Source organism: Gopherus flavomarginatus, chromosome 8 (genome assembly GCF_025201925.1).
Source record: "Gopherus flavomarginatus isolate rGopFla2 chromosome 8, rGopFla2.mat.asm, whole genome shotgun sequence".
In the NCBI taxonomy this organism is placed as follows: domain Eukaryota; kingdom Metazoa; phylum Chordata; order Testudines; family Testudinidae; genus Gopherus; species Gopherus flavomarginatus.
The window spans coordinates 104,368,954-104,388,131 of NC_066624.1; the positions used below are offsets into that span (position 1 = coordinate 104,368,954).

General features: G+C 40.4%; 1 protein-coding gene and 1 long non-coding RNA gene across 3 annotated transcripts in view; one reads left to right on the top strand and one right to left on the bottom strand.

Annotated features, from left to right (window-relative positions):
- DNAJC19 (DnaJ heat shock protein family (Hsp40) member C19) overlaps positions 1-19,178 on the bottom strand; it is a 734,312-nt gene that overhangs the window by 53,974 nt on the left and 661,160 nt on the right. The window lies entirely within an intron of this gene.
- LOC127056465 (uncharacterized) overlaps positions 1-19,178 on the top strand; it is a 402,113-nt gene that overhangs the window by 27,211 nt on the left and 355,724 nt on the right. For both annotated transcript variants that reach the window (XR_007775816.1, XR_007775817.1), the window contains exon 2: positions 14,254-14,319. This is a non-coding gene — a long non-coding RNA (uncharacterized LOC127056465). The remainder of the gene's footprint in view (positions 1-14,253; positions 14,320-19,178) is intronic.

A 19,178-nucleotide genomic window follows, 5' to 3' on the forward strand; every position in this document is an offset into this window, starting at 1 on the left:
AATTCTGCCATGGAGGGTCATTTCCTAGAGGTGAGAGTTGCAGCTTCTGTGCCCACTCAGTTCTTGGCATCTCTGCTGAGCCCACTAATCATTCCAATTTTGTGATTTGCAGTGTTGTAGCAGGGTTGGTCCCAGAATATTAGAGAGCCAAGGTGGGCAAGGCAATCTATTTCATTGGACCAATACAAGATATTACCTCACCCACCGTGTCTCTCTGAGCATTCTAGTGTTGTGAAGACCTGTTCACCAGGAATTAGGGCTAAGACTTTCAAATTTGGGTGCCTAAAGTTAAGATTTTTAGTTAAGTTCATATTTAGGCACTTAAATAAACTACCTGATTTCCAAAAGTGTGGAGCACCCAGCAACTCTCACTGAAAATCAGGCCATTTATTTGAGTTCCTAAATATGAACAGACATGCCTGATTTTCAGTGCTGAAAATCAAGTCAAGCCTAAAGTCTGGCTGAAAATCAAGCCTAACTATGGGACTTAGTATCAATTTTAGGCACCTGTTCTTGAAAATCTGGGTCTAGAGTAGACCGACACTACTGACACATATATATCAGTCATATGGTAACAACTTAGCTAGGGACCTGGACTGGCTTTTTTAGAAAGAATTTTTGGTTTGGTGTCTATATTATAGTATGTTTTCTAGCTAGTATCACAGTGAAAAGAAACCACAAGCAGGTACGAGTCAGTGAGGTTTAGTGTCTGTTCCTGGAAACCACCCCACAGCATGCATACATATGGCATGGTTCTCTCCCCTTCTGTGATTTGCATGCTTCTGAATGGCATTCAAAAGGGTGAGATTCAACCATCATTATGTTCATCTGACAAATGAGGAAAGTAATAGCTTGCTTGGGTCACTAACATGAATGCTGTTCCACAAAATCAACCAGGACAATACTCTTATCACCACCTCTGTTGGATCTGAGTGCATTGTCTGAACAAGGTGCATGATCTGCAAAGATTCTCCAGCACATGGGTGTACTGCCTAGCAACATCTTACTGATGAGAAGCCACTGGTCTTGTAAACCCTTAGAACACAGCCTGGCTCCTGACTGCTGACAAGGCCAGGAAGGGTACATAAGAGGAGAGGGTAGATTTTCTGGTTATAGGCTGTTCAGTGGTCTGTGTGAATTGAGTGCTTTCACTCTGTTCCCTAACAGATGTGTCTTCATCTCCAAAACTACCACCACCATCACTGCATCAGAAAAATCAGGATTGAATGAGTTTGACAAATGATCCCTACAGCTAATCCATCCAAGGTGTTGATGTATTTTACTGGGAGCAGGAAGCCATGTGGGAAACTATGTACTGTAGCTGACTGTGCTGCATATATTCTGTAGTTAAACAGCCTTGAAAAGAGAGGACTTTATATGGCACATTTCACCAGTGCTACATTCACCTGAAAAAAATATTTAAAACAACACTTGTCCGAAGTTGAATTTAATGTGTTTATGTAAAAAGTCTTTGCAGGAATTTATTTTAAATGTACGAACCACAAAGTTTATTTTGATTTTTGTATGTTAGGTATGTTGCTAAAATTCAGTTCAAAATAAGGTCTGCTAAACTCAGGAACATAATAAAAAAAAGTAAAATGATCTCTGCCAAATACTTGTAATTGCACAACACAATACTTAAAATAGCTTTATTTCTGTCTTTTTGAATTTTTTGCTATTGAAAAATTTGATTAAACAAATGGGCTGAAAGATTGGAATGGTCTTAGTGTTTGTTACATTAAAATCCATTTAATTCCCTGTTTTAATAAACATGATGTTCCTTTGTGAAAATATGATTTAAAAAAATCTATTCAGTTCTACTAGTTTTCCTTGCATCACAAAATTAAAAAAAAAATCCTCTCAGATGCTTTGTACTTCTCTTTCATTAGTTTGGCTTCCAGTGCATGTATATAATTATATGTTCATGTTGTCATGGTAATTTAGGGCTGGAGTTGTCAGAATGTAGCAATCACTTGCTATAGCTGAAACATAGAAGTCCGGCGAAGTCAACAACGTGGTACCCTGGTATTCTTAAATGTTGGTACAACCAGAGGTTATGTATGTATTGATTTTTAAGAATTGTTAATTTATTTGGTATTAAGAGGCATTGGCAGTATGAACATTTCAGTGCATTGCCTTCTCTACTGGAATATGTGCTCTGGATTATTGTCGGAATTATAGTAATGTTTGTCACTTGTGGCCCTGATGCCATAGTTCTTATGTAGGCAATCTCCTATTCATATTTCTGGGTATTTGCCTGAGACCTGAAGTTCACGTCATAGATCAGCATTTCTAAAGAGGGGCAGGGACTCTGCACTGTGCAAAGAACTCTTGATGGAAGGAAGGAAGGGAAGGTTAGGGTTGTACATGGATTAATATGGGTGGGCCTTTGATAACATTTGTTGTCGTTGCAAGTGGGGAGGAGGAAATGGAAATGGGGTGCGTTTGGTTTCATTTTCTTGAAAAGGAACTCAGATTTCTAAAGTTTGAGAAATGCTGTCTTAGATGTTGTTCTGCTGAAATCTTTTTTTCAGTTGTGTGATAGAATTGTATTTTTCTTTTTTTATGAACTTTTTAAAAAAAGGTAATTTACTATTTTATATCGCTTATGTATTTTCCTAAATTCTCTTTGTCGTTATATGTAATTTAAATGTTACTCTGGCATTGTGGCCAGATTGCAGGTAAATTAGTTTCAATTTAAGTTATGTTTGCTTTTTGTGCTAAACTATTGTGTAGTGTGTGTGCATGTTAAAGAATCGTCGTGTTTTGTCTCATTTCATTAGTGGGTTTAAGGGATTTCCCTCTATATTTCCAGAGATAAAATATAAAGTTATCTCTGCTATGGTAATGTTAGGCTCACTTTTTATGACCTATCCCTGTTTATACTAAATATACAATGTTTACTGTATTCGTATTGCTTCTCCATAATTTGTGCAAGTATGCTACCAGGTTTTGCAGTATAAATTTAACTCATTGCTAACCTAACTCTTATGTAATAATTTTCATTGGTAGTTCTCAAAGTGCTTCACAAATGTTAATGTACTTATCCTCACAACACCCCTGTGAGGTGTAAATAAGGAAATTAAATCTTTACTGTTCCCTAAAGAAATACCAACACTTTTTTGGATATTGTTGCTCACTAGAGCAGCTGACTGTTAGACTTCTAAGACTGAAGACTTTAGGACTGAGTTAAAAAATTATTTGGTCTCGTTATTGATATCTGTGTGATCCAGAAACTTCCTGTGCTGACTGTCCTTGCTAGAATTTTCATGTTACTTCCGAGATAAAATTGCTTTGATTTGGACTGAGTTGTCTACTGGCATGGAAACAGAACAGTTTCTCAAGAAGACTCCTGCTGAGTCTTCTCTCTTGCAGTTCCAGGCAATATTGCTCTCTGTGATCTTGGTGGTGCTGGGCCAGCTTTGTGACACCTGCAAGCTGGATCCTTGTCCTTTCCGGGTGTTGAAAGCCAGCTGGGAAGCACAGAAAGGGGCAGGATGCCAGTGGTTCTGAAAGAAGCTATTGTGAGGTCAGTGTTCAAGAAACCAACACTTGACATGGACAGTCTGGTTGACCATTGAGAAAGCTGTGTTTAGAAAACTTTGAATACCTTGACCCTGGCCAAGCAGGTTATAGGCTTGGAAATGGTTTAGAAACTGTCCTGATTACATTAACTGATGATCTTCTCCTAGTAATGGATGAAAATAAAATGTCTGTGTTGATTCTTTTAGATGTCATCAGCTTCTGAAACCACTGATTATCTTTATCACTATATATTATTGTATTACTTGTGGACCAAGGCAGAGATGGACACAGCTTCTCTGGAATAACCTCAGTTTTATTTTTCTGAGAAAACTTGGAGGATTGTAGCAGACAATTGATCCTCTGCCCTGAGGAGTCTCTTATTTGGGGTACCTCATCGGGCTATTTTGCTACCCCTCCTATTCTATGTGTATATCTGGCTGCTGGGGGAGGGTTAGTGAGGCGACATGGACTCCAACAAGTTTAGTATGCTGATGGCATCTTGCTCTACATCTCCATCACTTTTGACCTGGCCAGAGCAGTGGAACAAATAACCCAAACCCTGATTCTCTGTTACACTAAAGTCTTTTTGCACTGATCTGATGGAGGAAGAGGTGCTTTAAAATGGATGGAAATTAGTTATATCCACTTTAAGGTGCCTTATACTGCCAGCATGGTGTCAAGAGGTTTCAGCATGAATGTTAAGGCCTCCTTAGGGGAAAAGATGGGCCATGCAGTCTATATGACCTTGGGGCTTGGAAGAGGGCTGGCTTACCATCGCTTCATCAAGATAAAAGTGGCTTGATAGGGTAGTTGCATTGGGAGAGACAGCTGGAAAAATTAGAGGAACCTATATTTGTACCCTGATGCAGAGCATATGACCATTTAGATGTGCAGTTGAGATGTGCTGTGAGATCCTGAATGCCCTGCTAGCAGCTGTAGCCAATAGCACCCTCTCCATCGGTGCCTGGTGAGAAGAGTTTAATATTGCTTCTCAGATGCAAGGAACTTGCAACAAGTGTCATTGTTGCATTGTGCTCTGTATGGGACGGTGCACTGAGACCCCTTGGAAACAGAACCTAGTGTAGAATGCTCCTCCTCCTCCTCCTTAAAAAGTGGATTTATATGCCAAGAGCAAGTTATGCTCAAAGATCTGTGTTATCTGCCAGTACATTTCCAGGTGAATTTAAAGATTTTAACTTATAAAGCCCTAAATGGTTTGGGACCTGGTTACCTCTCCATTGTCCACAGCTGAGATGAACAGAACCAGTTGAGCTGGAGCTCTGCTATTATAAATGGGACGGAGCTGCTGCCAGAGCATTCTCTGGAAAGGGTAATTTGGTCTCACCTTTTGGTACTGGATTTATTAACCTTCCAGACCTGCTGAATAGTCCATCTTTTCCCTGAGGCAGTTGGGGAGACATGGACTGAGGGCTGGAGAAATTTGGTGTATTTTGTATATTTGCTGGTGAGTATTTGTCTGTCAATATGAGATGAACAGTCTTTTATATTGTGTTATTTGTACTAGGTGTTTTCCGTGGATAGAATGGGCACCCAGAGCATTCAGTGAGCACTTAGAGAGGATTTACAGAGCTAAATAAGTATAAAGACTATAACCAAATGTCCTCAAACTTAGAATGAAGGAGCTGGTTTGGATAAAATAACAGCCAATCTGAACTTGTTCTACAAACATTTTCATGCTCTTTTGCTTTTTCTGATGCCACCCAAGAACTGAAGGCAAAGTTCCACCAGAAATGCTGTCCTTGCAGACTTCTGTACTAATTATGAAGACACACCAAGTTCTGAAACGCACCTGAACTCCCATGTGTTTATTTAAAACAAGTGTCCTAACTTCTTGATGTTTCTCCATCATTAATTCTAGTCATTCCACCTGGCTGCTAGGTTATGAGACACCATCATGATCTTGGGTAAGACGTATTTGATACCCAACAGTCAACTACTTCCCAGCATCTTATGATATGAAGTTATTCTGCTGTACCTGACATCATTTATCATCCATTACTCTTTTTCCTCTTATCTTTTAGGCAATCAGAAACCTCAGGACAAGCAGATTCAGGTTCTGTGTTCACAGCCCCCTGTAGCTCATAGCAATGGTTCCTCAACTGGCTATTAATACCACTGGAGTTTAGTAAATACTGTGATTTAAAATGTTAATTATACATGACACACTGTTTACGCTTATTACCTCTCTTCCTTCCTAGTACAATTACAGCTGTTAATGAACATCTCCCGCTACTACCCCAAAGGCAAGGAGACAATAAAATACTCTTTTCAAAATGTAAAGAATTCCACTGCAAAAAAACGAAAATTAAATAATAATGCTACATAGCAACTGTTGAATGCATAGGTATTATACTTTGCATCTTTCATCCGGGTGAAGGAACGCAAGCCAAAATAGGGAAAGAACAAGTTAAAGAATATTTAGATAAGTGAGATGCATTCAAGTCAGCAGGGCCTGATGAAATTCATTCTAGGGTACTTAAGGAACTAGCTGAAGCTATCTCGGAGCTGTTAGTAATTATCTTTGAGAACTCCTGGAGGACAGGAGAGGTCCTGGAAGACTGGAGAAGGGCAAACATAACACCACCTATCTTTAAAAAGGGGACTAAGGAGGACCCAGGGAATAATAGACCAGTCAGCCTAGCTTCAGTACCTGAAAAGATACTGAAGAAAATGATTAAACAATCAATTTGGAACCACCTGGAGGATAATAGGGTTTAAATAGGACCCTGTGTCTGTCACGGAGGTCACAGAAGTCACATATTCCGTGACTTTCCAAGACCTCTGTGACTTGTGCAGCATCCAGTGTAGCTGGCTCTGGGGCCAGCTGCTCGGGCGGCCCCAGGAACAGCCACACCAGCCCCTGCTGGAGCAGCTCCAGGGCCAGCTGCACTGGCTGCTGCTCGAGCGGCCCCAGAAAACTGGCCCCAGGGGCTGCCTGAGCAGCAGTCAGTGCAGCTAGCTCCAAGGCCTGCCCAAGCAGTGGCTAGCCCTAGGGACTGCCGGAGCAGCAGTCCCTCTGGTGTCCGGAGCAGCTGCTGCTTGGCATCCCCTGCAGCAGCCCCCCAGGGTATCCCCTGCAACAGCCCCAAGATTTAGTCATGGGTATTTTTAGTAAAGGTCATGGACTGGTCATGGACTGTGAATTTTTATTGCCCATGACCTGTCCATGACCTTTATAAAAAATACCCTTGACTAAATTGTAGCCTTAGTTATAAGTAGGGCTGTTGATTAATCACAGTTAACTCTCGCAATTAACTAAAAAATTAATTGTGATTAATCGCAGGTTTAATTGCACTGTTAAACAATAGAATGCCAATTGAAATTTATTAAACTTTTTGGATGTTTTTCTACATTTTCAAATATTGATTTCAATTACAACACAGAATAAAAATTGTATTCTGCTCACTTTATATTATTTTTATTACAAATATTTGTTCTGTAAAAATGATAAAAGAAATAGTATTTTTAATTCACTTCATACAAATACCATAGTGCAATCTCTTTATCGTGGAAGTGCAATTTACAAATATAGCTTTTTTTGTTACATAACTGCACTCAAAACTCAATGTAAAACTTCAGAGCCCACAAGTCTACTCAGTCCTACTTCTTGTGCAGCCAATCGCTAAGAGAAACAAGTTTATTTACATTTACAGGAGATAATGCTGCCTGCTTCTTATTTACAATGTCACCTGAAAGTGAGAACAGATGCTTACATGGCACTTTTTAGCCGGCATTGCGAGGTATTTACATGCTAGACATGCTAAACATTCATATGCCCCTTCATACTTTAGCCACCATTCCAAAGGACATGCTTCCATGCTGATGACACTCATTAAAAAATAATGCATTAATTAAATTTGTAACTGAACTCCTTGGGGGAGCATTTATGTCTCCTGCTCTGTGTTTTACCCGCATTCTGCCATATATTTCATGTTATAGCAGTCTCAGATGATGACCCAGCACATTGTTCATTTTAAGAACACTTTCACTGCAGATTTGACAAAACGCAAAGAAGGTACCAATGCAAGATTTATAAACATAGCTACATCACTGGACTCAAGGTTTAAGAATCTGAAGTGCCTTCCAAAATCTGAGAGGGACGAGGTGCTTTCAGAAATCTTAAAAGAGTGACACTCTGATGAGGAAACTACAGAACCCGAACCACCAAAAAAGAAAATCAACCTTCCGCTTTTGGCATTTGACTCAGATAACGAAAATTAAACATGCGTCTGTCTGCTCTGCTTTGGATCGTTATCAAGCAGAACCCATCATCAGCATGGGCCCATGTTCTCTGGAAAACATAAATAAAGTTTTACATTGTTTGTTTTGTTTTTGAATGCAGTTATTTTTGTACATAACTCTACATTTGTAAGTTCAACTTTCATGATAGAGATTCCACTACAGTACTTGTACAGTACTGTTAAGTGAATTGAAAAAATGCTATTTCTTTTATTTTTACAGTGAAATATTTATCATAAAAATAAATATAAAGTGAGCACTGTACGCTTCGTAGTCTGTGTTGTAACTGAAATCAATATACTTGAAAATGTGGAAAACATCCAAAAATATTTATATAAATGGTACTCTATTATTGTTTAACAGTGCGATTAATCACAATTAATTTTTTTAATTGCTCGATTAACCGCAATTAATTTTTAAAATCGCTTGACAGCCCTAGCTATAAGGAATAGTCAGCATGGATTTGTCAGAAACAAATTATCCCAAACCAGCTTAATTTCCTTCTTTGATCGGATTACTGAGACCCGCAGCAGTAGGTCAACCTGCAAGCAGGTTTCAGAGGGTCCACCAAAATAAACCAGAGAGCATTCAAAAAAGAAGCCAGTCACTGTGTGCTATTTGGACACCTGGGGGGTTATTTTTTTAACCAGACAGTGAATTAATTTTCCTGAATGATAGGCTGAAACCTATTGGCTTCAGCAGGGCCAGAGTTAAGAGGTAGCAAGCAGGGCAATTGCCTGGGGCTCCACGCAACAGGTGGCCCTGCGTGGCAGGGCTCGGGCTTCGGCTTCAACTCCAGGTAGTGGGACTCAGGCATATTATAACATACAAAAATAAAAAGCTGAATATTATATTATCCTTTTTATATTATGTATTTGTGCATGTGTTTGGGCAAACTGTTTGGGCTGAGGGCCGCTTCTGGGTGGGGAAATTGTATGCAGGGCTGGGGCAGGAGGTTGGGGTGTGGGAGGGAGTGCGGGGTGTGGGAGGAAGTGTAGTATGCAGGAAGGGGCTCAGGGCAAGGGATTGGGGCAGAGGAGGGGTGAGAGGTGTATGAGGGGGCTTAGGGCAGGGAGTTGGGGTGTATGGGGGTGCAGAGTGCAGGAAGGGGTTTAGGGCATGGGGTTGGGGTGCAGGAAGGGTGCGGGGTGTACAAGGGGGCTCAGGGAAGGGAGGTGGGGTGCAGGAGGGGTGTGAGATGCAGGCAGGGGGCTTAGGACAGGGAGTTGAGGGGTGGGATGCAGGCGGGGTTTGGGCTCTGGCCCAGCACTAAAGCAGCTCCGTGGTGGCAGCAGCACACTCCGGGACCAGGACAGGGTCCCTGCCCGACTGCCCTGCCCCATGCCATGCCACTCCAGGAAGTGCTGTGGCCCCTCTGGTAGGGTGGGGCGGAGGGCTCAGTGTGTGCTGCCCTTGCCACGCCCCTAGGTACCTCCCCCAAAGCTCCCATTGGCCATGGTTCCCCATTCCCAGCCAATGGGAGCTGGGGGCGGGGCGGTGCCCGGAGGCAAGGGCAACGCATGGAGCCTTCTGCCCCTCCATCCCGGGGCCGCAGGGACATGGTGCCAGCCGCTTCTGAGAGCAGTGGGGGGTCTGCAGCGCCACGAGGGGCAATTCCTCGGGCCGGATCCAAAGCCCTGAGGGGCTGGATCTGGCCCCGCGGGCCGTAGTTTGCCCAACCCCGGTTTAACAGCTTTTAATCTATCAGATATGCAGAAAAACGGTTGTGGTGGCACAGGTGGATCATGGAGCTTTTACAGCGCGTTGCAGGGCTCAGAAAGAAAAAGGCTGAGAACCTCTGACCTTAGCAGATAAGAGGGAAACAGTAGATGTGAGAGAGCTTGATTTTTAGTAAGGCTTTTGACACAGTTCTTAATGTCATTCTATGAGCAAACTAGGGAAATGGGTCTAGATTAAAGGTGGATGCATAACTAGTTGAAAGACCATACTTAAAGAGTAGTTATCAAAAGTTTGCTGTCAAAGTAGGAGGACGTATCTAGTGGGGATCTGCAGGGGTCAGTCTGGGGTCTGGTAGCTGGGAGAGGTTGCGAGCACTTTGGAGGCCAGGTTTAAAATTCAAAATGACCTTGACAAATTGGAGAATTTGTCTGAATTCAACAAGATAAAATTAAATAAAGACAAATGCAAAGTACTTCACAGGAAGGAAAAATCAAACAACACAACAACATTGTCTCACTCTAGTCAGCACTGGTGAGGCCTTAGCTAGAGGAGTGTGTCCAGTTCTGGGCACCACACTTTAGGAAAGATGTGCACAAATTGGAAAGAGTCCAGAGGTGAGCAACAAAAATGATAAAAGGTTTAGACAACCTGATCTATCAGGAAAGGTTAAAAAAAGGCATGTTTAGTCTTGAGAAAAGAAGACTGAGGAGGGACCACATAAAAGTCTTCCAATATATTAAGGGCTGCTATAAAGAGAATGGTCATCAATTGTTCTGCATGTGCATGGAAGGTAGGACAAGAAGTAATAACCTTAATTTGCAGCAAGGGAGATTTAGGTTAGATATTAAGAGAAAAATTCTAACTTTAGGGTAGCAAAGCTCTGAAATAGCCTTCCAAAGAAGGTTGTGGAGTCCCCACCAGTGGAAGCTATCAGGGATGGTCTAGGCTGACTTGGTCCTTCCACAGTGCAGGCGGCTGGACTTACTGACTTCCTGAGGTCCCTTCCCGTTTTACATTTCTATGATTCTGTGATTCAATATGTTTATCTGAGATTTAGCTGGGATAGTGTGAGTGGTCTGCTGTCTTTTGCACTTCATATCCTCTAAGCCTATGGCTGTTGATCTTCTCTGTTAAAGATGGGTGAATGCTGATGGGGAGAGAAAATTCCCTGAATGCTCCTTTGGTCTTTCTCAGTTAGTTAGCTTTGACTGTGTTCACATCCCGTTTGTGTTTGCTTTCCATTCATTTACTGGCAAGAATGTTCACTGAAATAGCAAATGTTGCAGAATAGTCACATAAAGCAAAGTTCCAGATGTATACTTGCAAAGCTTTATCCGAGGAACTAGATTCTAAATGTTTTCTACGTCCAGGCCCCAATTCAGGAAACTATTTATTCACATGTTTCAGCACAGTGCTACGAATAGCGATATACTGCCAAATCTGGGCTCAGTCAGCAAACAGGACATTCCATGTGACCTGTGTGTCCAATCAAACAGCTTGAGCTTCACATACTGAGCAGTCACAATGGGCTGCACATGCAGAAACTATACACTAAGAACTATTTGCAAAGATTATTTTTTGAATGAATTTAAATGGCACATTTGAAAATAAAACCATGACCTGCGATTTCACAAAACAAAACAAGTGAAATTAGTTGAATTGTTCGTTATGAACTAATGGGAAGGGGAATTGACTACTTCCCTAGCATGGCTCAGAGGAGGCAGTAGCCTGCTACAGAGGGAGCATATATAGTCCCCGCAGACTATGTGAAATATACTGTCCATTTTTCAACCAGCTCTAATAAAATTGTAAGTATCTTGCAGTCATTGGTAGCACATTAATGTTTCATTTGCATCTCACTTGATAGGGGAATTATAAAATTGCTACGAAAGCTTCCCTTGATTTGAAATGATAATCAGTTGTTCATCTATTTGCCCAGAAGTGTGTTCACTACAGTTGTGATACCTAATGCCTGTCTTGACAGCCACAAGTGGCCCTTGCTAGCTTCTCATGTGGCTTTGTTACAGTGTTCGATTCAGGCTTTGGCTTCACTGCCAAAAAGGGTGGTTTTTTTACAATGAGATTAATAAAATGTGATGGCTATTGCTGTAAAATCCTAGTGGAGACAAGACACCTGTAGTTTTACTGTGACGTAGTTAGGCAAGGTTACCGTATACCCCAGCCCATGGTTCATCTATCTCACTGTAGTGAAAATTACAGGTGCTTTCTCTCTACTAGGATTTTATAGTGGCATAGATAACACATTAGTTATCCAGCTATTTAAAAAAACAAACAAACCAGAAAACACTTTTTTTTTTGGTAGTGAAGATGTGGCCTAAAGTATTACGTGAAGCCCTGATCTTGATATGGCAGTTGGCTCCAGCAAAATGTCTGTCTGTCTATGATACTTATATGGCTCTCATCACTATAGTTTTTGATTGCTTGATAATCTTTAATATATTTATCCTCACAAAACCCTTGAGAGGAGGAGCAGTGCTATTATTTCTATTACACAAACAGGAACTGAAGCAAAGAGATGCTAAGTGACTTGTCCAGGGTCATACAGTATGTTTGTGGCAGAGCAGGGATTAAATCGAGGTCTCAGGCTACTGCCCTAACCAATATAGCATCCTTCCTCTATCTACAGGTAAAACAGTCTTCTGGGTTACCTTTGTATTTGTGTCATGCTGTCTAATGTAAGGTAAAACTGTTCAAATTGCAAGCTGCTTTGATAAATGCATCGGCTATTTATTATAAACATAATACATGCATTTTTGCATTCCAAATACAATCCAGCTTCAATTGTCTAAATTGAGGAAAGATACTGAACAAGTCAGTAAATTGAGGGAATTTTCAAAATATTTAGGAGATATCAGAAGTCATGACTGTCTTTTGGATAACAGGGAGTTTCACATAATCAAGGTTGTACTTGTGTGGTTCTGTGGATGAAATCCTGGCCCCCTTCAAGTCAATGGGAGTTTTGTCATTTGATGTCAGTGGCCCAGGATTTCACTCTTTTTATCTCCAATTGATAACAAAGTGATTCTTTCTTTCTTTGAAAGTCGAACGCCACTATTCTAAAGTGATCATCACTCCCTCTTAGGCTTAGGAAGATGTGAGGAGAATATACTTGTGAAGGCATCTGTCTATAACATGTGTACTTCACATGTTGTTTTGCACAGTGCATAAAATAACAAATTAACTCAGCTGAAAGAAATGTGTCAAGGCCTCCTGTCTCTAGAAGGGATGCTCCTGCCACATAACTTAGTTGTCCAATTTCTTCTTAATTAGTGAGCTTTCGTATAGAAAATGTACCAGCTCAGGGGAGATGATAGCAGTCCCCTGTAGTTTGATTACATATTGAATGCCTATTACATGGCATCTTTCTGCTTGTGGTGGTGTTGTTGTTGATCCTTTGTGTGTGTGTGTGTGTGTGTGGCTATTAAAAGTCCTCCGTTAGCGTGGTTATTCGGGAATGAAATTACTGGAATCTTGGGAGAAGAAGTACATGGAAGGCTTTAAGGCAGAACATTGTAAGGCAAGCGCTGCAATTATCTACAGCTGAAAACAAGTAGCTTTTAATGTGTCCATTCGCCCAAGAAGGGAAAAGAGAATTATAGACCAGTGCTCTTTTTTTCTCCCCTTTTCTCTTTCTCTCTCCTCTTTTTCCTTTATATAGTTTATCACCCATAATTTCAGGATGTTTTGTTTCTTTAAGCTGTTTTATCTCTAGGCTTATGAGGTCACTCATGTGTGAATTCTTTTGTTAGCCACCTCACCTTTTGCCTTGATGATAGAAAATTGATCAGGCCTAAAGTACAAGTTCAATAGACAACCCCTTGGTCCTTTGTCTAGGAGAATAGCTACCATTGAAGGCCATGAGCAGGTTGCTATTAATATGACAGCCTGCTCTATCTCCCACTGTAATTTATAATGAAATACCTAATCTCCATTATTTTGATCCAAGCAGGCGATCCCATGAAAAAGTCTTTTCATCCAGTTCCCAATGGCAGTTACATGAGAAATGGCAAACCAATAATTTTTGTCAAGTTTTTTAAGCCAACAGAAATGCTTTTCCACTGCTACAGTTTCAAAAGGCACAGATAAAGCTCATTCACTGAGATGAATGAAAAAGCCATCTGGGGTTTTTCTTTTTGACTTCCTTTCCTTTTCTCCATCCTTGTAATCAAATTTGAGCAAAATCAAATGGGGCTTTCTATGAAAGTACCTTTTGTTGATCTGAACGAGCTGGTAATTTACAAAATACCCTTCTTTTGTGAGGAAGGCTACAGAAAAAAAGAATCAGTAGCTTTTAAAGCTGGGCCTTGGTGGGACTCTAAATGCAGTGAAAGCAGTCTGTGTTGAGAGATTGAAATGCATTTCAAAGCCAGGCCTGAGTCAGGGTACAAGGAAGAACAAACCTATGTGCATTTTATAGGAAGGAAAATGTGAATGGAAAGGGAAAAAAAGAGAGAGAGGGAAAAACATTAATCATTATTTTGGAGATTCAGTCTTTCTTATTGACATACACTGTGTAACTAGTGATATTGAACTTGGATTTTTGTTCTATTCGTGGCATCTCAACATTTTGAGTCTTTAACTGTTTTAAAGTTTGGGAGCCATGGGTCCTTGAAGACTGCTGGACTATGTTTAAATATTTATATATTTTTTCAGTTTTACTTTTTTACCTTGCCTGTGGAATATTATGAGAAAAAGAACTTGCAGAAAAGCTAGAGTTCCTTTTCAGCGTATTCTTATTTATTATTTTATTGTATTTCTGCCTACCAGATTTCCTAGTGGTTACTGTTTCCCATTGACTTAAAACCAAAGGACAAAGTGGACATCTAACAAATAGTAAGTTTGTGCATTGTTTTTATTATTAATAATTCATGTTAAATCTAGTGAAGCTGAAAGGATTAGATTAATTGCAAATGCCATATTGCTAACACTGCTGTTATGCAGCAGTATGCATTTATTAATATGTAATATACCAGCTCTGATTCAACTGTTTCTATATCCTTGTATTTTTTACTATTGCTGCATGCTTTTATAATAGTATTGGTAATAGTGGTGTGTGTGTATGTATATACACACACACACACACACAGAGGATAGTACAGCATGTGAAAATGCCACGTATGGAGTTATGTATAATTGTGCAAACCTAGCCCATAGTTTTATTCTTTCCACCTTTATAGACTTGCGTAGATTGCTAAATTGCTGCTCACTTCTCCACTTATGTGTTTATGGATATCAATACATTTTTAAAAGAGCTTTCTGATGGCATATGATATAAGCTTGCTGGCAACAATTATTGATTCTCCTTAACAACAATCCACAGACACAGTGGAAATTCTGATGTTGGAAACTTATTGGTTTAGTCTGCCTTTATATTATACACTGGAGAAAAGGTATAAATGTTACAGCCTATCAAAGATCTTACCATTAACACTTTGCAAGTAAAATTTAAAAAAAAACTGCATTGATATTTAATTATACCTAGGTTAATGAAAACTTTAAGTGAGTTGAAAATCTTGATATTATTTCAGTCATGAACTATTCTTTGTTTTGGATGAAATGCTATGAAGTATATTTTGTATTATTTTCATGTTTTGGCTAGCAATAATTGTGAATACACGTGTAATTTTGTGACATCAACTTAGAAAGTATATTATGGGAAGTCATACATAGTGAACATTTTCTGTCCTTGTGTGGTTTTTAATACTACCAAATCATCAGAGGAATCATGTGCAGTTTATCTAGATCTGGTTTAATGGATGATTAGAACACCTTTATTAAATGATTTGGGATCTAAAGTACTTACTCTATCTTATCTGACATCTCCAGTCCAATCAGAAAGTCACTTTCGTACCTGAATATATTTTCCACTCCTAGTCCTTTCTATCCCTTTTCAACTTCCTACAACATTTATCATCTCACATGGTTTTGAGCCATTTGCTGCCTCCTAATGACTGATTTATAAAACAGCAAAAATGGTATATTTCCAAGAGGTTTCTTTGGAAATTGTCAGTGCTGTAGATCTTGGCTGTCTGTCACTCTTCATACTTATTGATTTGAAAGAAAAGATACATGAAATTAATAACTACGCTATCTGATATGATGTTGGATCATCATGACTTGTAGACTGAGGAGATACAATAGCTATTGAATAAGTGGGAAACTTTCTTACAGCGAATTATGTAATCTTGCATAAATTCAATTGACTTATTTTTGCTTTGGATAGTATCGCTTATAATAAAAGAAGACGTGCTCTACAGAAGTGGATTATATATTGACATTCAAGAATGTTTATTTTGGCAAAATTATGGACTTAAAATTTACTTGTCTCCTGGCTTTTTAAATAGTTTGAGTCTCTTTAGCCCCCCTCCACACATACCTTATAAAACAGTATTCAGATATAGCCTCCATATATTAATATAGCAGACAGAACACACTTCAGTCAAGTATTTAATACTGAAGACAGTATTAAAGCAAGATAGTGCTGTCTCTATGGTATTACCTGAGCTCAGGGATCGTCTTCTTATGTGCACAGCACCTAGCACAATGAAGCCCCCATTCTGCTTGGGAAGTTTGGGACCTATCACAATACAAATAAATAAAGAATAACAACATTTACATTCCAACGTTGGGCCATGTAGTTGGAGGCAAAGGTTCTCCCCATGCTACTTTTTCCCTTTTATGAACTTGCCTAAGGTTAAAGAGTGGAGTTGAATGGTTAGAGCAGTGGACTAGGCCTCCATTCAGTGTTTCTCATCCTGACTCTGCTACTGACCTTTTGTGTGACTATGGACAAGTCACCTAACCTGTCTGTGACTCAGTTCATCCTTCTGTATAATGGTTATAATACCCACTTTGCATTAATATTTGTGGGTTAATGTCTGTAAAGCCCTTTGGTCCCCATCTGAGGATCCCCATCTTTACAGATGTGGAGGACCTCCATCTCTAATTGCTTTAAATGAGAATTAAGATGTTTAGCATCTTGCAAGATCAACCTCATGGATGGCCCTACTGAAGCATAAAGTACTACTATAGAACAGCTTTTGTAATAAAGATGTCCTGCATCACCTGTTGCTAATACTCTTCTAGGTAAGGGAATCTTGGCAACAGAATGCCCTAAACTTTCAGACAAATGTGCATGCAGTTGCCTGCCTAATTTTCATGCATAATTACCACATTCTTAATATATTGGCCTTTCAGAAGAGAACTGTTGTAATAGCTAAGGGAGGGGACAAGAAGTAACAAAGTACCTCCCACAGAGGACTTATAGTCTGAGAACACAAGCCAGTGTAGTTCAAACAACAAGAAAGTGCACACTCGGGGGGGGTCTCTTCATCTAGTAAGCACAATAGTTATGGGGGCTGCCAACTTTATTGAACTACATTGTATATATAGTTTGTTGATCACATTTGATCCCTGCTGAATTGGGATGGGATGGAGCAGAGTATTAAATTGCCCCTCAGCAGCCTAAAACCCCCAATGCCTTGATGTTTCCAACCACTAGGGCAGAAGAGGATAATTCCACGACTTCATGTACCCTCTCGGGTCTGGACTCCCTACAAGAAATGTTTCCTTCAAGCTGAACTCTTCACAGTCACTGAGATTATGCTGTAATCAATTTGTTAGTCTCTAAGGTGCCACAAGTACTCCTGTTCTTTTTTAGATTATTTAGGGCCTCCCACCCCATTGTGGTGAATGCAGATGGGGTTTCATGATGCTGCTGGCCTGCTCCTTATGAAAAATGCTCCTAGGTAGAACCAAGGAGGTTCGTAATTGGTAAAATGCCTCTTCAAGGATTGTTGCTTTTGATTGTTCCTTAAAGAGGCAAAGAAGGGTGGAAAAGGGGCAGAAAGTAATGGAAACAGGGCAGGAATAGGGTAAACAGGGAAGTAATGGGAAAAGGTACTAAGAGTGATGAGGAAATGCTGAGATGGGTAAGGGCTTTTAGCACTTTGATGTCCTCTAGTCCCAGAAATTCTTTTGGAGGTCCTAACCACCAACTGGATTCATTGATATGGGGCTAAATGCTTCAGGCACTGTGAAGTGATTGGGTGGGTTTCCATTATCCGTCCAGTAACAAGGGCTTTTTTAAATGTAATTTTATCAGCACATCATTGACATCCTTCGATGGAAACAGATTAATAAAAGAAATATAAGCTTTTTTTCTGCTAACTGCAGTATATGTTGGCCTGAACATTGGTAAATTAGGACTTGTTGCTGGGATGTGGGATGCAGAACAGCGGTTCTGAACAACTGGGGCTAGAGGTCCCCATAGTGAATATAAAAGTTGTTCTCCAGCATGACCTACATATTCCACTTTTCTCTACCATGATCTCATGTTAAAACAGAAAAAAAAAACAAAACAAAAACAACTTTCTGGAACTCCTCTCATAGTTTTGAGCCCCCTTCCTTTTCATTTAGTTATAAAAATGGGAAGGTGTTTGCAACTGCCAGATTGGGAACACAGGGCATAACCTGATGGCCTACCCCTGTAACACAGGCAGAGGCATGCTTGCAGATTGATTGTAGATTTACTTATGTAATAATATGTACCATATGCATTTCCTCCAGTCAAGGAGTGAGATGTACACTAAATAACAGCTCAGCTCCCTCCGCTCAGTCTGGAGCTCACAGTCCCACCCCCTTACCACGTGGCTCTGAGTGGGGCAGAGCTCAGGGGCCCTGCCAGAGCCATGCTGCAGCTGTCCAGGGATGCTGCTGGATGCGCTGAGGCTCCGGGAGAGGGGCGGTGACGTGGTCAGGTGGGGCCGGGGAGGGAGCCTCAGCCATTCTCGTGGGGGCCCCTGTGGAGCCCAGGGCCTGGGGCAAATTGCCCCACTTGCCCCCCCCTCTGGGCGGCCCTGTTGTTGTGTACCTGCACTCATGGGCAGAGGGGAAGCTGTGGCATGTTGCAATCTCCGTGTGTAGTTAAAAAAACAAAAAAGAGAAAAAAATAACAACCGAGGAGCAAGCTGGACCAAAAGGTTTAATTTCTAAGATGTATACAATTTTGATAGAAAAAGATGTTGATAAGAAAACTACCCAGATGGAAAGACAGGAGAGAAAATTGGACAAAGAAGTTGATCTGGATGAATGGGTCTCTCTATCTTCAATTTGTGTAGCTCATAAAGAAAATATTTATAAATGACTCTGTAGGTGGCATTTGGCTCCAGTTTAAACCCCTCATATCTTTGCTACTAGGGAGGCTCTCTGTTGGAGGAGTGGTGGGGAAAGAGGAACAAATTTGCACGCACGGCCCGGGAATTTGACGGTTTGAGGAGCATATTATTAAAGAGATTCATCTTATGACAAAATGCCGGATTCCTAGAGATCCCCTGACCTTCTCACTTAATGCTCCAGTAAAGGATCTACATTTTAAACAGAACAAGTTTTCTTTTCTTTTTTACTATTTGTACTAGACTTTGTACTGCACATCATTGCAAAATGTGACTCCTCCTCCTATGGAACTGTGGTATAGTAAACTAGGGACAGTCGTTATAATGGAACAGTTTTCACACCAAGTAGGTACGTAAGAGAAGCATCAAAAAGAGGAAAAGAATTTAGAAATTTGGTCACCCTTTTTAGTGTACTCAGAGGAAGAGCAGCCAGCAAGCCAGAACCTTTAGCCAGGTTCTTTTGAACCTGATTAACCTGATCCTGAAAAAGTCATGTAAGATGTAGTATGTTAACATTAT